Raw genomic sequence first — 19,315 nt, forward strand, 5'->3', positions numbered from 1 at the left:
GTGCTTTGTTTGGCATTACTCCTGAGTGGATGGGACTCACTGGAGGGTATCAGCAGAGGGACAGGGTCTGAGGCATATGTTAATAGGATCCCTTTGGCAATCATAGGGTGAGGTTGGATGTAGGGAGGAGGTGACCCCAGTACTCCAGGTGGCAGGTGAGTGGGGAGGAGGGGTCAGTTTCTGGAGACATTCTTTCCCCCTTTTAAAAAAAGTGTCAGACCCTCAGAACAGTTGGAAGAAAAAATGGTATAGGGGAGCCTGGCTGGCTCAGTCAGAAGGGCATGTGACACTTGATCTCGGGATCATGAGTTCGAGCCCCATGTTGGGAGTAGAGATTACTAAAAATTAATAAATAACTCTGCCTCTCTGTCAAATAAATAAATAAAAAATATCTAAAAAAAATAAAAGGAAGAATGGTACAGTCATCAGTTACGTACCCTTCACCACCTAGTTCATCAGTTATTAGCTTCCAGCACATTTGCTTTGTCTTCACTCTCGGATATGGATGCGTTTGCATATGTATACACACACTTTTTTTTTTTTCTGAACAATTTGAAAGTAAGTTGTGGACATAGCACTTTACTCCTAAATATTTTAGCTGGTGTCTCCTAAGAACAAAGACATTCTCGTATATAACACAGCACCAATATCACACCTGAAAAGTTTAACATTGGTAATAATGGTATTGATACCAATATTATTTAAAATATAACTAATATTTAATATATAGCTCACATTCTGATTTCTCCAGTTATTCCCAAAATGTCCTTTTTAGCTATTTATTATTTTTTTTAATCTATGGTCTGTTCAAGGATCATGCACTGCATTTGATTATCATGCCTCTTTAATATCCTTTAATCTACAGTTGGCTTAGCAATCCCGCCCACTGCCTGTCTTTGTAAATAAAGTTTTATTGGCACACAGCCACACCCATTGGTTTGCATATTGTCTGTGCCTGCAGAGATGGGCTTCATGGCCCACAAATCTAAAATAATGACTCTGGGGCACCTGGGTGGCTCAGTTGGTTAAACGACTGCCTTCGGCTCAGGTCATGATCCCGGAGTCCCAGGATCAAGTCCTGCATCGGGCTTCTTGCTCAGCAGGGAGTCTGCTTCTCCTTCTGACCCTACCCCCTCTTGTGCTCTCTCTCTCTCTCAATTAAATAAAAAAATAAATAAAAATTAAAAAAATAAATAAAATATTGACTCTGTGGCCTTTTACAGAAGAAGTTTGCTGATCCTGCTCTACTGATGTTTTTTCTTGTTTTTTTTTTTGATGGCGTTGACATTTGGAAGAATCCAAGCCAGTTGTCCCATAGTGTCTCACAATTTGTAGTTTTCTGATTGCTTCCTCTGATTTGATTCACACTGAGCATCTTTGGCAAGAACACCACACACATGATGATGTGTCCTAAGGACATCACCTCAGGGGGCTCCTGATGTCTGTTTGTTCCGTCGTTTGTGATGGTAACTTGGATCCCTTGGTTAAGGTGGTGACCACTAACAGAACCTTTCCTTTTCCCTTCAGTAATGAATACCCAGTAGATTTGTTTAGAAGGCAGCACTGGCAGGATTTCCCCTAGATTGGGCGTGACATGGCCGACTGCAAGAGGGGTCCGTTTGGGATAGGTTTAGTTGGTGATGCTATTACATACTGGACTGCACTGACTTATTATATTTATGCTTTTAAAATTACGGTGTTACCATCCTCACGCTGCTATTTGCCCTTTGCCGTGGCTCCCTGGCCTGTGTGATTGGAATTTTCCAGAGCCTGTAGCAGCTGTGTGTTCTCCTGGGTCAGGCCTCCAGTGCTGACCAGCTTATCCAACATCTGTGCCTCTGGCTGAGGTTCTTTTGACTCAGCAGGGTAGGCCTGGCTGTCTTCCTTCTCACAGTAGAGGCTGGAGTGGTAGGTGTGAACAGTAAATGCAAGAAGCATAAATCATCAGTGATGTACTATGTTGGGGAGGCAACTCTTTTCTTTCTTTCTCTCTTTCTTTTCTTTTCTTTTCTTTTCTTTCTTTCTTTCCTTTCTTTCCTTTTTCTTTCGATAGAAGTTTATTGGATACACTGCAAGGGATGCCAAAGATGTCCAGTGTGAATCAAATCAGGACAGCAAAGGAGAGACTGTCTGCCAGGAGGCAGTGGTGGGGCGCTGTAGTTAAGGGGGGGTAGTGAGGAGGTAGGGGAACACGTGGAATTTTAGTTTTTTTGGTACCTGTGCCTGGTTGTAAGTAGCCCATTGGTTAGCTGGGGCTTATGGATATTTTGAGGTGGGTCCCCTAATGGGCCTGTTTGCTTTCAGCCAGGGGGTCACCATGGGCCCTTTGGCCTTACTTGGGTTTCCAGTGCTCAAGCCTGTTGCCTAAAAGCAGCCTCTACATTCCCCACTGACAGATGGACAGTGACAAATCTTTGGCCTTAGGGCAGAGATCTCATCTTCAGTAGCGGCTTCATGCTGAGGGGGGTGGGGGGTGGGGGCAGGGGTGTTGCCCCTCCCTAGACTTGTGGGTCCAGCAGGGATTTTGTGCAGTGACAGACCAGAGCATGGTATTAGATTAACGTGCTGGTAGGCGATTTGAGTGAAATTCCTTGGTGGCCCGGGCCATGGGATTTAGGGGGAGGGGACCCTCTGATGATATGGGCTGGAATTCTTGTTGAACCATGACTGGTATATGGAATTGGTGGATTCTCTCAGACGCATAGGAATGTGTTTTGTCTGTAGATCAAGATGGTGGCTGGACCCATGGGAACAAAGGGAAAAGGTGGAGGGGGGGGAGGAGCAAGGTGGCTGAGAGTCAGCCGGCATCAGGGTAGGGTCCCATCGGAGTCCGTAACATGTGCAGGTTCGCCCCAGATGCACTGCCCCTTCCAGCTGTGCCCCACATTGTGAGTGGAGACCGAGGGGGACAGAGTGGGAGAGGAGAGGAAAGAGGTCCTTCGCTCCCACAGGCTTGGACAGTCTGACCTGTTTGGCCTCAGGCCTTCAGACCATACTGGGGAGCCGCCCCTGGCCAGAGACCTTCAGTTGTCTGAGGGGCGTGAGGGTTAGGCTGTTGAAGGGCCAAAAAGAGAAAGGAGAGGGAGGGAAGGATCCCTCCATAGGGTAGGAGGGGAAATCCCACACCCTTTCCAGCAAGGGCTTTCTGGCTGGATCCCCCTGGGGCTTCAGATCCTCACCAAGGAGTCACTTCCCCAAGGATCGCTATAATCAGTCCACCGAGGGGAATTGGGGGAGAGTCCTTGGCTGTAGAGGGTCCCCGTGAGGGCCACCAAAGTGGGGCAGCCCCATCAGGTGGGGCCAGTGGCACTGGCAGTGAAAGAATCCCCTGGCAGAACAAAGGAGATAGAAGTGTACTGGATCCACCGCAAGGGAAGGGGGGGTGGGGCGGGACACTGAAGAAGGGACTGTCTGCCCGCAGGGATCTTTTTAAACAGAGTTCTGGGGGCGAAAAAATACAAGGTTGGTAATGCCGGCAGGTTGGGACCCCTCTTGCCGAGTGCCTCACGGTCGCTTCCAGAGGAGTCATGGGATGTCTCTGGGCAGTGGGAAAATTCCAGTTTGTTTCTGCTTATTCCTTTAGAGTATACTGGTCCTTTTCTAGTTTACTACTCATGCTAGGCAGATAATTGCCCCTCAAAGATGTCCGGGTCTTAATCCCAGGAACCTGTTGAATACGTTAACTTCCACGACGAAGGGGACTTGACTTTACGGATGTGATTAAGTCAAGGACTTGGGCCTAGGGAGAGTATCCTGGATTATCCAGGCGGGCGATGATGTAATCATAAGGGTCCTTGTAAATGAAAGAGGGAGCTGGGAAAGGGACCAATTTGAATCGTTCTGCTGCCCTGCTGGTCTTGAAGGTGGAGGAGGGGCCACAAGCCAAGAGATGCAGGCAGCCTCTAGAAGTTGAAAAAGGTGAGGAAATGTGTTCTCCCCTGCTGACACCTTGAGTTCAGCCTCCTGAGCTGTTTCAGACTCTGTGCCTCAGAGGTCTGATGGGAGGCTCTGTTGCACGCACGTGCATGAATACCCTTCGTGTAGGCCTGGCACATTCTCAGTTCAGGAAAGAGCAGTGTGGCTGAGCCACCAAGTGCTCCTCCTCTGGAGCTGGGCCGCCTGTGTGTGAATCCCAGTCCTGCCACTTTCTCTGTGACCCTGACCAGGCAACTTAGCTTCTTTGGGCCTCAGTTTCATTGTCTGTACATTGTATTGTTATGACGATTCCATGGGTTAATATCCCTAGAGCATTAAATGGTGCCCCAGCCGTGAAGTGCTACGTAACTGTTTGTCGAATGTATAGAAATGCCAGGGATCATGATTATGGAGTCTGTCGTCATCGTCATCATCATCATCTCAGTGGGAAACCTTCCAGTGTGATCCTTCTCGTTGTGCGCTCCTGGCTTGCTGTCTGGAGCAGGTGGCACTCCCCGCCTGTCGATGGTATCGGTTCCTCTGCCTCAGTCAGTGCTCACAGGCTTACCACGGGCAAAAGGGTCTGGGCTTGCCCAGGAACACTTCTCACTAGCATGCGGCAGTCACTGTGTTTGTCTGATTAGGAGCTGGGATTGGAGTTCTATCTGAGTCAGACAGAGAGAGGGCAGTATGGCAGAGTAGAGGGCCTCCCACTACCTCGTGCTTCACAGAATATTTAAAGCATCCTTTGCAATGAATGGTGTACCTGCAAGGAAGGAAGGAAGTTGACTCCTCCCAGAGTAAGAAGAAAGCAGGAGGGAGCAAGGAGCTAAGGAGGGGAGTAAATATTGAAGATGCCTTATATACTCCAGGGATATGGGCAGATTCACATGGCCTTGGGGACAGGGGCTATCCTGTGGGAACACTGGGCAGGAGACCATCTTGTGTAAAACCAGATCCCAGGAAAGGTACCCCTCAGGGACAGGGTGAACTAGGAAAAAAAACCCACCCTGCAAAGGCACAGCCTTAGGGCTGGATGGAGGTTGAAAATGTCTCTTCTGAGAACTTAGAGCCACTGCCTGTCCCTCATGTGGGTCTGGGGAACTGAATTATACTCTGAAGACCCTGGAAACAGCAAGCTGAGAATGAACCCAGGTCTGTGTGTACCTGACAAGGACAAACCCTCTGGAGGAGTGCTGCCTCTAACTGAGCCTTGGAGAGTTCCTTCAGGTGGAGTTAGGCACATCTCATGATAAAAATTTACGTACTGTACGGAAAAAGAGGCACCATGAGTGAGAGTCATCAGACACAAAACATGGGAGGTCAAGACCTGCAAACATTGTGGATATCAGAATGATCAGATGTGTGTATAAAATACCTCTGTTTATATGGGAAAAGGGTAAAATAGGAGGGATATGAAAACGTGAGTGCAATCAGAAATTACCAGGAAGTTGGAACAAGAACCAACTAGAACTTTGAGAAATGACACAGTTGACGTTCAGAGCTTAGTATAAGGACTAAACAAATACCAGATGAAACATAGCTGCAGAGAGGATTGGTGCGCTGAAAGACATCTAAAGGGGGAAAAAAAGTTTCGTGGGGTGCTCCCCTTAGCTGCCCAGGAGCGCCACTTGCAGGTCCTGATTGGGTCCATCTGGGGAAGGAAGAGCTGGACATTTTTATTTTTAACATTGTCCAGAGAGGATCCTCCTGTGCATGAGCGTTTGAAAAATCACTTCCCTGGAGTCTATTTATAATCTCCAGAGCACCACATGAGTTATGTTGCCTGACAGCCAGGCTGCTGCTGGTGACCTCCAAACCCTGCTTTTATTATGCTTTCCTGTTTAGGAAACATATTGCACATTCTCCGTGTGTGTGTGTGTGTGTGTGTGTGTGTGTCTTGTTAGCAGTCGTGTATAGAGCTGACATACAATACCATGACTATATTGTATGTGTTTAAAATGTTAAGAAATTGGAAGGTGTGGCTGGCGCCTGGGTGGTTCAGTCGGTTAAGCATCTGCCTTCGGCTCAGGTCATGATCTCAGGGTCCTGGGATCGAGTCCCGCATCAGGCTCCCTGCTCAGCGGGGAGCCTGCTTCTCCCTCTGCCTCTGCTGTTCCCCCTGCTCGTGCTCTTTCTCTCTCTTTGACAAATAAATAAATAAAATCTCTTGAAAAAATTGGAAGGTGTGGAATTAATATTTTAAAAATAAAATTACTAGTTTACGTATTCACGGCCGCCCAAATACTTTTGCTCTCGCTAAAAAATTTTCTTATGCAGACATCATCAAATACATTTGGAAACTCTTGGTGTAGCCCTCCGTGAGAGTCTAGCTTTGACATTCTTCATGCTGGGCTGTCAGAGCTGGCAAAGACCTAAGGGAAGCCCAGAGAGCCAAACGAGAGAAGTGTGTCATCAGCTCCATTTAACCCCGCTGCTCATTTTCCAGGCCCACCCTTCATAGGCAGAGACATTTGTTGGCATTTGCTTGAGCTCACATTGTTCAATCTTCAGTCCGTGGTTTCTGAGCAGGAGTCTTTTTTAGGAAGCTGTTTTGTGCGGGCTGGTTGAATCGCAGTTTGGGAATATCCCCGGGAGTCCATCTGCCTGGGCTGCACTACGCCCAGTGGCCAGGAGAGGGCGCTTGTGCCGCCCTTTCAGCATCTGGGGTTGCTGAGAGGCACTAGAAAAGCTTGATTTCTTCTTCTCTTCCTCCTCCCCTTCCCTCATCTTGTTACTCTTCCTTTTCCTCCTTCTCCCTTCCCTCCTCCTTCAAGACATAAGCATAACCAGAAGCTCTGGCATTTTCTTCCTGTGCCCTACTCCTCTGTGCTCAGCCCTCCTTAAGACTCTAGTCATTTCCTGAGAGGCCTACCCTGAAGGCCCAGCCACCCAGGATGTGCCTCTGCCCCTCACTGGAGTCCCATCCACCTTCTTCTAGCTTCTTGGCTCCTCCTCTTTTCCTGCTTTCCAGCTCCAGTTGGCCCCAGCTCACACCCCGAAGCCCCCGTAGCTGGTGATTTCCTCAGGAACGCCCTCAGTCCCCCTGTGTACTAAGCTGTCCCTCTGCTGTCAGACCCACCCAGGTCCTGCCTTTGTTGAGCATATGGCCACAGCAGCTACCCTCTGCTGAGGGCCTAGTATGCGGCCATTTTCTCTCTCTTTAAATTGAATCAAACTTTGTGTTACTTTGGGGTTTTAGGGTTTTTTTTTTCCTTTGAGGTTTTCTGAAGCAACTTACTAAATTTACAAAAGTCATATGTGCTTATTATGAAAGAAAGAACAAGATACAAATCAGTTTGTGCTCATCTGTGCTTGATTGAAAACCCATCTAGTAAATCTTAATCAAACCTAAATCAAAAGGATGTTTATTGTTGGGGCTCCTGGGTGGCTCAGTCGGTTAAGCGTCTGCCTTCCGCTCAGGTCATGATCCCAGGGTACTGGGATCAAGCCCCACGTTGGGCTCCCAGCTCAGCAATGAGTTTGCTTGGGATTCTCTCTCTCCCTCTCCCTCTGCTCGTGTGCTCGCTCTCTCAAATAAATTAATTTAATTTAAAAAGGATATTTATTGTTGGTGGAGGAAGGTGGCTCTGTGGTTGGTTTGGCGGCTTGGTGGTGTCATTAGGGACCTGAGACTCTTTCTGTCTCTGCCATCTTTGTGTTTAGGCAGTAACTCTCTCAGGGCTTCAGAGGGCTGCGGGAGCTCCAGACATCATGCCTTTATACAGCAGGGTATAAGGAGGGAGTGTGTGTATTTGTGTATGAGGGATGGGGGAGGGGGCTGGGAAATGAGAGTGTGCTCTTCAAGTAGAAGAGTCTTTTCCCAGAAGCCCCCAGGACACTTCCTTCACTGTTTATTGGCCAGAATTGGGTTGCATACCACCACTTGCTATATGGGTGGTCAGGGGGGTGAATATTGCCGCCAGACTCTAATGGCAGGGGAGGATATTGTTAATAAGACAGTAGAGAACAGTATATAGTAGGAACGCCTGGCTGGCTCAGTAGAGCATGCAACTCTTGATCTCAGGGTTGTAAGTTCAAGCCCTACATGGACTGTAGAGATTACTTAAAAGCGAAAAAGAAATCTTAAAAAAAAAAAACCAATAATATAAAGTAGCCTTAATGATCATGAGCACTAAGGCTTAAGCATTAACAGTACCTTAATGGATGAAAAAATGGAGCAGAGCTGTTCAGTGACCTGATGTCAGTTCATGCAAAGCCCTGAATGTGCCAACTTCCCTACAAGCCAGGAAGAATGATCTCCATTTTGAGAAAGAGGAACTGGAGATGCCAAGAGGTTGAGAAATTCATGCAAGGTCACAGCAAGTTAGTAGCAGAGCCAGGACTTGAATCCAGGACCACCTGGCTCGAGAGCACCCGTAGCCTCTTTATGAGCTGCTTCCCTTGTGCCTCCAAAATTCCCGGATGCTGCTGTACTAAGTCGAGGTGGTCTCTCCAGTTATTGGTGGGGACCAGAGGTGGGATTGTTCTCTGGGACGAGGACACGTTTGTGTAGTCCACTCACTCAACAAATCCTTGCTTAGTGCCCGTTGTATGCCAGGAACTATTCTAGGAAGTTTGACTAACTCAACAGTCACCAAAACAGGCAAAAATCCCCTGCTCTCATGGAGCTCACATTTGAGGATATTAATTACCCGCCTGGTGACTCCAGGGCCCCGAGAGGTCCTTCTTCCCCACAGTCCTACCCAAATTCCCATGCTGAATCTTGGTGGTCCAGTTTAAGGTCACATCCCCATTTTTGAGCCAGTCACTGTAGCCTGAGGAATGCAGTCTGATCGGCCAGTCTGAAGGGCAGGGTTCACCACTACCGAATCCTTTGGATCCAGTGTGGGGGACATGGGATTCCCCCAGATGCTTAGTAGACGGAACCGATTGTGTCCCCTCTGGTCCCCTCCAGAGGCAATGATAGAGGAGGAGGGAGGAGGGAGGAGGGAGGAAGCTCGAAGCTCCTGCCTGCTTGAGGCACCACACATCTAACACCCGGAGCGGTGTTGGGGTGGGCTTGCAGCAGGCTGGAATGCCTCCAGGAAAGGGCATCCTGGGCAGGGACTGGCTTGAAGCTATTTACTCTTTATCATAATTTCTTAACTGATGATAACAGTTTTCATTCATTACGCTTTCTGTGATCTCAACAAATGATATTAACTACTTTATTAGGGAGTTTATATGATTGTCCTGGTTTTATGAGTGGGGAAGTATCTCAGAGCGAGAAGCAAGTTCCCTGAGACAACACAGAATAAGAAATCAGCTCCCAGATTCCTCTTACGTTTAATTATTATTTTATTTTTTGCATATTATTTATTATACAATATTTATACAATGCAATGTACCGATCTAAAAGATACAGTTTAAGGGCGCCTGGGTGGCTCAGTCCGTTGAGCATCCAGCTCTTGATTTTGGCTCAGGTCATGATCTTGGGGTCGTGGGATCGAGCCCTGTATTGGGCTCCATGCTCAGCGTGGAGTCTGCTTAGGGTTCTCTGCCTCTCCCCTCACCCCTCCCCGCCACTCGTGCGTGTGCTTTCTCTCTCTCTGAGGAAAATAAAATGTCTAGTTTAATGAGTACTGATAAGTGCATATACCCATGTAACCAGCTTCCACCATCTAAAACATTTCCATCACGGCTGGGGGTTCCTTCCTTTCCTGTTCTGTCACCTGTGTGACCTCTCTCACTATAGATCAGTTTTACCTGTTGTTAAGCTTCATATAAATGGAATCATGCAATATTAACTTAATGTCTAGCCTTTGTTCACATGATGCTTTAGAGATATTTCTGCTGCATGTATTAATAGTTCATTTCTTTTACTGCTCTTAGTATGTATTTTTTTTTAAGATTTTATTTATTTATTTGAGAGAGAGAGAATGAGAGATAGAGAGCACGAGAGGGAAGAGGGTCAGAGGGAGAAGCAGACTCCCTGCTGAGCAGGGAGCCCGATGTGGGACTCGATCCTGGGACTCCAGGATCACGACCTGAGCCGAAGGCAGTCGCTTAACCAACTGAGCCACCCAGGCGCCCTCTTAGTATGTATTTTATTCCAACATATGAGCATGCTGTACTTGGTTTATCTACTCTTTTAATGATGGACATTTGGACATTTGAGTGTCCTTTTTGTTGTTGTTATTACCAGTAAGGCTACTGTAAACATTCTTGTACAAGTCTATATAGGAGTATGTTTTCATTTATTTTGGGTGAATACCTAGGAGTGAGATGTCTGAGTTATATGATAAAGATAAAGGTATTCTTTTTTTTTTTTATTTAAAGATTTTTATTTATTTGAGAGAGAGAGGGAGAGAGCAAGGGGAGGAAGAGAGAGAGTGGCAAACAGACTCTGCCGAGTGCCAAGCCAGATGTGGGGGTTGATCCCACGACTCACATCATGACCTGAGCCAAAACCAAGAGTCAGACGCTCAACTGACTGAGCCACGCAAGCACCCCAAAGGTAAAGGTAGTCTTAATTTTATAAGAAACCGCCAAAGAGTTTTCCAGTGTGGGTCTAGTTGCTCCACGTCCTTGCCAGTAATCATTGTTTTCAGTTTAATTTTAGCCATTCCAGTTGGTGTAAAATGGCAACTCAGTTGCTTTTTTCTGATGAATTGTAATGTTGAGTACTTTTTCATATGATAATAAACATTTATTATCTCACACAGTTCCTGAGAATCAGGAATTTAGGAGTGGCCTTGTTGAGTGGCTCTGGCGCAGTCTCTCAAACAGAAAGCTCGCCAGGCGCTGAAAGGTCTGCTTCCTGGTTGACTCATTGACCTGGTCATTGGTAGGTCTCAAATTTTTCACTTGCTGTTGGGCCAAGAGCTCAGTTGCTCTGCCCATGGACCTCTCCTTAGGGCTACTCATGATCTGGCAGCTGGCTTCCCCCAAAGAGAGGGATCTAAGAGTGAAAATGACTAAGACTGAAGAGTCAGTGTCTTTATAATATTATTGTGGAAGTGACATACTACCCCTTGGCCATATTCTATTGGTCATACAGACCAACTCTAGCATAATGTGGGAAAGGACTACATGCCAGGAGACAGGGATTATCGGGGGATATCTTGGAGGCTGGCAACCACAGTTCTGTTGCTACCATGAATTAAAGTTATTTAGTTTTTTAAAGAATATTAAATCAGTCTTGTATTCCTGGATAAATGCCATTTGGTCATGGTGTGTGATCCTTTTTATATATTGGTGGCTTTGATTTGCCAATATTTTCCTAAAGATTTTTTTTAATACCTGTAGTCATGAGTGATACGTAATTTTATTTTCTTGTAATGTGTTTGACAGGTTTTAATATCATGGTTTTGCTGACCCCATTAAACAATTGGGAAAATGTTCCCTCATTCTCTACTTTCTGCAAGATTTTGTATAAAATTGAAATGATTTCCTCCCTAAATATTTGATGTAAATGTCCATCTGGGCTTTCAGTTTTCTTTAAGGGAAGGTTTTTAATAACATTCAATTTTCTGTCTTTGGAAAGGAGTTTTATATGCAGTCAGGATGGACTAAGATCGAAATGGATTTTAAAAGTGCACTGGTAGGGGCGCCTGGGTGGCTCAGTTGGTTAAGCCACTGCCTTCGGCTCAGGTCATGATCCTGGAGTCCCAGGATCGAGTCCCACATCGGGCTCCCTGCTCAGCAGGAAGTCTGCTTCTCCCTCTGACCCTTTCCCCTCTCATGCTCTCTCTCTACCTCATTCTCTCTCTCACAAATAAATAAATAAAATTAAAAAAAAAAGTCCTTTTAAAAAAAAAAGTGCACTGGTATAAGATTGAAATTCTGCTTTTCTCTCTTAAAAAAAAAAGACAAAGTTTTCTTGGATTTTTGGTCTGTTCTTGATAAGAAAATGTAAACAAAGTTGTTGTTTTTTTTCTCTTTTGACTGCCCGGGAAACTGAAACTTATGTTTTGTCTTTATCGGGTCCTTGATTATTTAAGTTAAAACTTCTCAATATTAAAGGAGCTAAGTTTTGCTAACAACTATATAACCCTACATATTTGCTTTTGGAATCTTATTGCCACCTTGGTTGAATAAATAATTAAGTTTTAAGTTTCATCATGATCTATAATATTATTTAGGCATGTGCTTTATAACTTTAGGAGGTTTTTTAACAAACTGCCCCAAGATTTAAATTGTAAACAAAGTCTCTTTGACTGATTAGGCTTGTTTATTTGGTATGCTATGTTCTGGTATAAGGCCATCACTTAATACTATGATTATTGAAGTGTTAGATGTCACAGAAATAACTGAATTTTCTTGTCAGCTATATTATAATAAACTCTAAACAGATCTTTAAAAACAAAACAAAACAAAAAAACCATTCAATTTTCTTAGTGCTTATAGGACTATTCAGATTTTCTACTTCTTTGTATCAGTTTTCATAAGTTATGTTTTTTAACAGATATAGGATTCATATAAGTTGTTGAATTTGTTGTCATAAAGTATTTCATAATATTCTTTTAGTACTCTTCTAGAGATTTTATTTTTTTAAGTAATCTCTACACCCAACATGGGGATCCAGCTCACGACCCTGAGATCAAGAGTGGCACACTCTACTGACTGAGCGAGACTGACCCTCCTATTATATTCTTTTAATAATTGTAGGATCTGTAGTAATGTCTCCTCTTTCATTCCGGATAGTGGTAATTTATGTTTTATTTTTTCTTTATTCTTTATCACTAGTCCTGCTAGTGGTTTATCAGTATATGTTTCAAAGAATCACCTTTGACTTTGTTATTTTCCTCTCATTTGTCTGTTTTCAATTTCATTGATTTCTTTTCTTTTCTTTCTTTCTTTTTTTTTTTTTGAGAGAGTGTGGGTGTGAGTGCGTGCATGCAAGTGGAGGGAAGGACAGAGGGAGAGGGAGAGAGAGACTTAAAGATTAAGTAAATAAAATCTAAATAAACACTAAAGATTAAACAAATAAAATCTTTTTTTTTTTTAAAGATTTTATTTATTTGACAGACACAGCGAGAGAGGGAACACAAGCAGGGGGATGGGAGGGAGAGAAGCAGGCTTCCCGCTGAGCAGGGAGCCCGATGTGGGGCTCAGTCCCAGGACCCTGGGATCATGACCCGAGCCGAAGGCAGACGCTTAATGACTGAGCCACCCAGGCTCCCCAATAAATAAAATCTTTAAAAAAAAAAGAGTCGGACGCTTAACTGACTGAGCCAGTTAAGTTTTCTTAACTATTTTCTATTTCATCGATTTCTGCTCTTATCCTTACTTTCTTCTATCGATTTATGTTGGGTTTAATTTGCTCCTTTTTAATAAGATAGAACCTTAGATTATTGCTTTTAAACTTTCTTTTTTTTTAATTTTTAAAAAGATTTTATTTATTTATTTGACACAGAATGAGAGCACAAGCAGGGGGAGTGGCAGGCAGAGGGAGAGAGAGATGTGGGGATTGATCCCAGGACCCTGAGATCATGACCTTAGCTGAAGGCAGATGCCTAACCGACTGAGCCACCCAGGCGCCTACTTTCTTCTTTTTTGTATATTTAAATATAAATTTCTCTCTCAGTGCTACTTTATTTTATTATTATTATTTTTTAAGTAGGCTCTGTGCCCACGGTGGGGCTGGAACTCATGACCCCAAGATCGAGTGTTGCATGCTGTACTGACTGAGACAGCCAGGTACCTCTCTAAGCACTACTTTAGCTGCATCCAACAGAATTTTATGTGTTGTGTCTACATTGTCATTCAGTTCTGTATATTTTCTAGTTTTTGTTGTGATGTCTTCTTTGACCCATGGGTTTTTCAGACATGTGTTGTCTAATTTCCAAATACTGGGGCCTTTTTAGATTTCTTATTGTTACTGATTTCTAATTCAATTCCATTATGAACAGCAATAGTGCACATGGTAGAAAAATTTACATGGTAAAAAAGGATTGAATATGGTGGAAAGTACATATGTTTCCCATCCTTGTCTGCCTGCCTTCCCATCTGCCTGTCTTCCTTCTTTTCTTTGTTTGTTAAGAAATATTTGCTGAGGGGCGCCTGGGTGGCTCATTCGGTTAAGTGTCTGCCTTCGGCTCAGGTCATGATCCCAAGGTCCTGGGATCAAGCCCCGCGTTGGGCTCCCTGCTCAGCTGGGAGCCTGCTTCTCCCTCTGCCTCTGTCTGCTGCTCTGCCTATCTGTGCTCTCTATGTCTCTGTCAAATAAATAAATAAAATCTTAAAAAAAAAAAATATTTGCTGAATGCCTACTTGCCAGGCACTAGGGCTGTATCTGTTTAGTAAGAGACCCAAGTCTCTGCTGTCCCTATAGAATTGAGATTCTCCTGATAGGAGAAAGATACTTAACAAGTTAAGAAAGTGAAATATATTCTCTGTCAGGTGGCAATAAGGAAAGAATGAAGCAAGGGAGAAGGATTAGGTGTAATGGGAGAAGGTAAATGCTATATGAGGTTGGGTTTAGGAAGGCCTCTCCGAGGAGGTGAGTGTTTGATTAGAGACTTGAGTAAAGTGAGGGAGTGTGGATATTTGGAGAAGTGTGTTTCAGGCATAAGGCATAGTAAGTGCAAAGGCCCTGAGGCCAGAGCATACCTACTGGGTTTCAGGAACAAGGTGGAGGCTTATGTAGCTGGGCCAGAGGGTGAATGGAAGAGTAGGAGGTCAGAGGTCAGAGAGGGAGCCACCAGAGGTCACCCTGAGCCACCTTCTAGAAGTATTCTACGCATAATCAAGCATAGTCTAGGTATGTATGTGTTTAATTCACATAAATGGCAGTATATTAATTCACTCTGTTTTGTGCCCAGTTTTTTTCTTCTTTACAGCATACCTTGAAAATCCATCCCACATTCTTTTTCATAGCAGTTAGTACATAGTGTGAATGTACCAGGGCCCTGTTGGTGGACTTTTAGGTTATTTCTGGGTTATGCTTATCCAAAGGATGCTGCCGTCAGTATTCCAGCTTATGTGGCACTTGGCAGGCAGCCTTCGCACCAAGGTACATGCCTCTACATCCACCCACCCCCGCATGGAAAGTTTTAAGGGACTCCTTTCCACATCTCCAGTTTCACCTGACTTGCCTGAGGAATCTTCTGGGTTTTCCGTCCTTTCTTCCCTTTCCAGTGGCTCTACTCTCTGGAATAGATATGGGGGAAATCAAGTATGAAAAGAAATCTCTTCCTCTTTTCTAGTCATATGATGATGCATGTAGCACGTGTAAAAACCTCAAGAATCACAAAAGAATAATTTGAGATGTCGATGACAGAAACACATTTTTCCGGCCCACCTTATTAAGGCATGCGACTCTGGTCAAAAAAACTGGGGGGAACGAGGGTGCCCAGCTGGCTCAGTCGGTAGGGCATGCGGCTCTTGATCTCAAGGTTGTGAGTTCAAGCCCCATGTTGGGTGTGGAGCCTACTTGAAAAATAAATAAATTTTTAATGACTGGAAGTTTGTACCTTTTGACCCCCTTCACCCCTAAAAATTTACTCTTTATATTTTAATAATTATGCATCAAATTGTGTAATAATGCTGTTTTGATCACTGATTTACTAATGGTAATTATAAGGATAACGCAGTCTGAAAAAAAAATTTTCGCTAAGATCACAGTTTCATTCTAATTTATAAACATATTTTTGTTTCAGAGAAATATAATAGGGCATTTGAGCATAAAAATACGTTAGGGTAAAATTTTGTCAAGAAAGCAGAACGTGGATTGAACTTTTAAGAATAAGGAGCCCATGCAAGCACAGTTAAGGAAGAGCTGATTGGCGCATCCTTAAGATGACCAATGGTGGTTGTTACATTTCTGGGGGCTCATTAGCCCTTTGCATATGCTAAAAAGAACAATGCAGCAGATTTGTTTTAAAATGTCAATATCTCTCATATGCCAGAAGTTCATGCTCTTTGCAATTATTTCGACTTAGGGTGGAAAAATGGATGTGACAATTTCAAAGTTTATAAAGAGTGTGTTTAGTTTTTTTGGGAAAATTTGCTAAGAGCATACAGGAGCAACAAGGTATGAAGGACGTTAATTTGGCTACCATGCAAGGGTGTCTCCCCGTAATTATTCCTGGGTGTGGATCTCTGGGAATGTGAGCTGTGTCATCGCTGCTTTCCACCTGGAGTCACCTCCTCATCTAGCAGCAAGGTCCCCTCCCTTTGCCCACACACAGGACTAGGCCGCTTGTTGATCTCTTCCAGTTCGAGAGGTGGAAATCAATTTCTCGTTTGTACTTTTAATTTGTTGCTTGCGAACAAAGTTTTATGTCTTCTCATCTCTTTAAGAGCCATTTGAATTTTTCAGTAATCACTCTAAAATCTTGGTCCGTTTTTCTAGCAAGTTCTTGGGATCTTTGTCTAATTAATTTATAGGAGCTCAGGGTGCCTGGGTGGCTCATTTGGTTAAGCATCTGCCTTCGGCTCAGGTCATGATCCCAGGGTCCTGGGATCGAGTCCTGCGTCGGGCTCCCTGCTCAGCGGGGAGCCTGCTTCTCCCTCTCCCTCTGCCCTTCCCCCTGCTTGTACTCTCTCTCTCTCAAATGAATAAATAAAAATCTTTAAAAAAATAATTTACACGAGCTCTTTCTGTGAGAAAATTAGCAAATCTTTTCTTCCAACATTGTCATTGGACTTTGTTTATTGTGTTTTTGTTTTTTAGCATGTAAAACCTTTTTTTTTTAACCTTAGTCAAATCCATTCATTTTTTCTCTTATTGCCTTTAGGTTTGTGGCATAGTTAGAAAAAATTCTAGATTATAAATGATTTATGTTTTCTTAAGGCTTTTATTTATTTGAGAGAGCGAGAGGGAGAGACAGCACGAGCGGGAGGGGCAGAGGGAGATGGAGAGAGAAAATCTTAAGCGGACTCCACACTGAGTGTGGAGCCAACTCGGGGCTTGATCCTAGGACCCTGAGATCATGACCTGAGCCGAAACCAAGAGTTGGATGCTTAACCAGCTGCACCACCCGGGCGCCCCTCTTCTAGTAGTTTTATAGTCCTGTTTGTGTACATGTTTAAGTCTTTGATGCATCTGCAATTTATTTGGAGTACTGGGTGTGAGGTAGGGATCCTTCTTATTTTCTCTTGCAGTTGGCTGTCCACTTGTTCCAACAGCATTGATTGAATAATGTGTCTTTTTCTCACTGAGCTGATATTTTTTATATCTCAGACTTTTCACTTTTGGTCTCATTCTTTCAGCATACCTCCCACGAACAGTTTTTTATTCCATGCTCAGTGCTAGGTGCCTGAGACACAGGACTGAAACAAACCCTGTCCCGACCTGGTTTATGCATCTTTATCTCATTCATCCATCTAGTACTTCCTGGAATCTCCTCCTTGTTGGGTCCTGTGCTAGGTAGTGGTCCCTAGACAGGTGGTCAGTGCTAGGCTGGGGGAACCTTGATGGGAGGGTCTTTAGTCAGTCTGGGGCTTGGGGAGGGCCTCTAGGAGAAGCAGATGGCTCAGAGCTCAAGGAAGAGTGAGCCAGACAAAGTGGAAAGATGGAAGCATAGGTAATAGCATGTGCCAGGGTCGAGGGGTAACAGGGAATTTACGGGAGGCTGGCACAGCTGAAAAGTAGATGGTGGGACCGGAAGTGGCAAGAGAAGAGCCCGGATGGGTGTTCGGGGACAGAGCACACTGGGCCATGTTAACACATTTAGACTTGATCCAGAGGGCAGCGAGGACCCTGTGTCATGGTCACAAAGGAAACTGAGGACAAAAAGGAATTAAAGGGAAATTGCTTTACTGTTTCTCAGAGACAGTTGCTCTTGCTCTGTGCAGAAGACCTTACCTGTGTTTGTCCTTCTAGCCTTTTTGCTGGGATGTTGGTGTCCTGTTCTGCAGACACCCACTCACGCGTGCGTGCTTCTGGGCGTTTCCCCTGCAGGGCTACCTGCAACTCCTGTCTCTTGCTGTTTGTCAAGAAGGGTGATGACCCCACCCTGGGCTCCTCCCCCAGCTCTTATTTGCAAGCAACAGAATCCCGCTGTACTGGGCAGATGCCTAAACACTCTGGAAGTATCTGGCTTCAAGCTCAGCTTGATTCAGGAACTCAGACAATGCCTGGAAGTCATTGTCCCATCCCTGGGCCCTGTGTTTCTCTGTGCTGTCTTCTTTCTCAGGCCAGCTCTGTCTTTTTGGGGGACAAGATGGCCTCGGTAGCTCCAGGTTCCCATCCTGTTCACTAAGCAACCCCAAAGGAAGGAGAGGACAACCTCTTTTCTGACATTCCAGGAAAAATCCCAGGGCTGAATGCCAACACCTAAAGTTGGGGGTGGGCTTGGCCTTCCCTGAACAAGGTGGAGGAACGGTGGGGGATGGGCTTCCCCCAAAGAGAGGCAGTTTCCAGAGAAAGGGGAGTGGATGCTGGGCCAGCAAACCCAGCAAATACCCACTGCACCGTGGCTTTGGAGGGAGAGAGGGGAAGGGTCCCTGTGTTCCTGAAGAGGGGAGCAGGGTGTGGAAGCCACTGAGATGATCTTGGCCCAGTCTTTCCCAGCCCCTGGGATGACCGAGGCTCACAGTCAGGAAGAGCCCCTTTCTGTACCTCGTGGAAAGGTGTGGTTTCACCCCCAGCAAATCTGTGCAGGGTCACTGAGATTGAAGTCCAAGGTCTAGCAGACTCTTGACCTCTGTGCATTGGCCACCAGCCCCATGCTGGAGGGGCAGGCCTGTTTTCAACATGGTACCCCACCCCCAGCAGTTCCTGGAGTGCCCCTGTTTCACCCTCTGTCAGGCCAGGAAGAGTCCTGGGGCTCCCCAGCTTATCCCCACTCTCAGAGTGACCTGGTGCCTGCTCTGCTAGTCTCTCCGCTCAGCTGCCTCTCGTCACCCCCCACCCCTCCGTGGGTGCCCAGGCTGGCCTCCCTTCTGGATCAGTCACCTTGCCACCCTCTGCGTCTGCTATGCCTGTGGATTTCCTCCCCTTCGCTTCCCTCTTTTTCCCCTGTGTTCTTGTGGCTTCTAGCTTCTTTCTACCCGACTGTCATTTTTGAGGGCTTGAGGAGAAAGTAGAGTGTTCAGTCTAACAGGCTCGACCAGGAATCCTGGATTCTGGGTGGCTTGTTTGTTGATTTTTTTTTTTTTTTTTTAACGACCACCTGTTTAAAAGGTAGTGAGTTCACATGTCTTAAGGGTCAAAAGGAATGTGGGGATAAAGTCTCTCTCCACTTCTGTGCCCTGGGTACCCTGTTCCCCTCCATGGAGGCAAACCACTCTTACCTTGTGTGTTTTCTGGAAAAAACAAAAACAAAAACTGCGTTTCTAAGCAAGTGCTAATATGCACCCACCCCCACCCTGCCTGTTTTCCCTGAGTAGCAAACAGTCTACCCCATGCTAGACCTTACTGCTTTTCACTGACATTATCCAGGAGAGAACACCGATCAGCACATAAAAAACTTCCTTACTCCTTCGTTCAGCTGCTCACAGAATTATT

At 45.2% G+C, this 19,315-nt stretch overlaps 1 protein-coding gene across 1 annotated transcript in view; it reads left to right on the top strand.

Moving 5' to 3' along the window:
- LOC112807157 (outer mitochondrial membrane lipid metabolism regulator OPA3) overlaps positions 1–19,315 on the top strand; it is a 50,112-nt gene that overhangs the window by 2,165 nt on the left and 28,632 nt on the right. The window lies entirely within an intron of this gene.

This window comes from Callorhinus ursinus, unplaced genomic scaffold, assembly GCF_003265705.2.
Source record: "Callorhinus ursinus isolate GAN/ISIS: 27379988/994484 unplaced genomic scaffold, GSC_fseal_2.0 scaffold71, whole genome shotgun sequence".
NCBI classification, from domain to species: domain Eukaryota; kingdom Metazoa; phylum Chordata; class Mammalia; order Carnivora; family Otariidae; genus Callorhinus; species Callorhinus ursinus.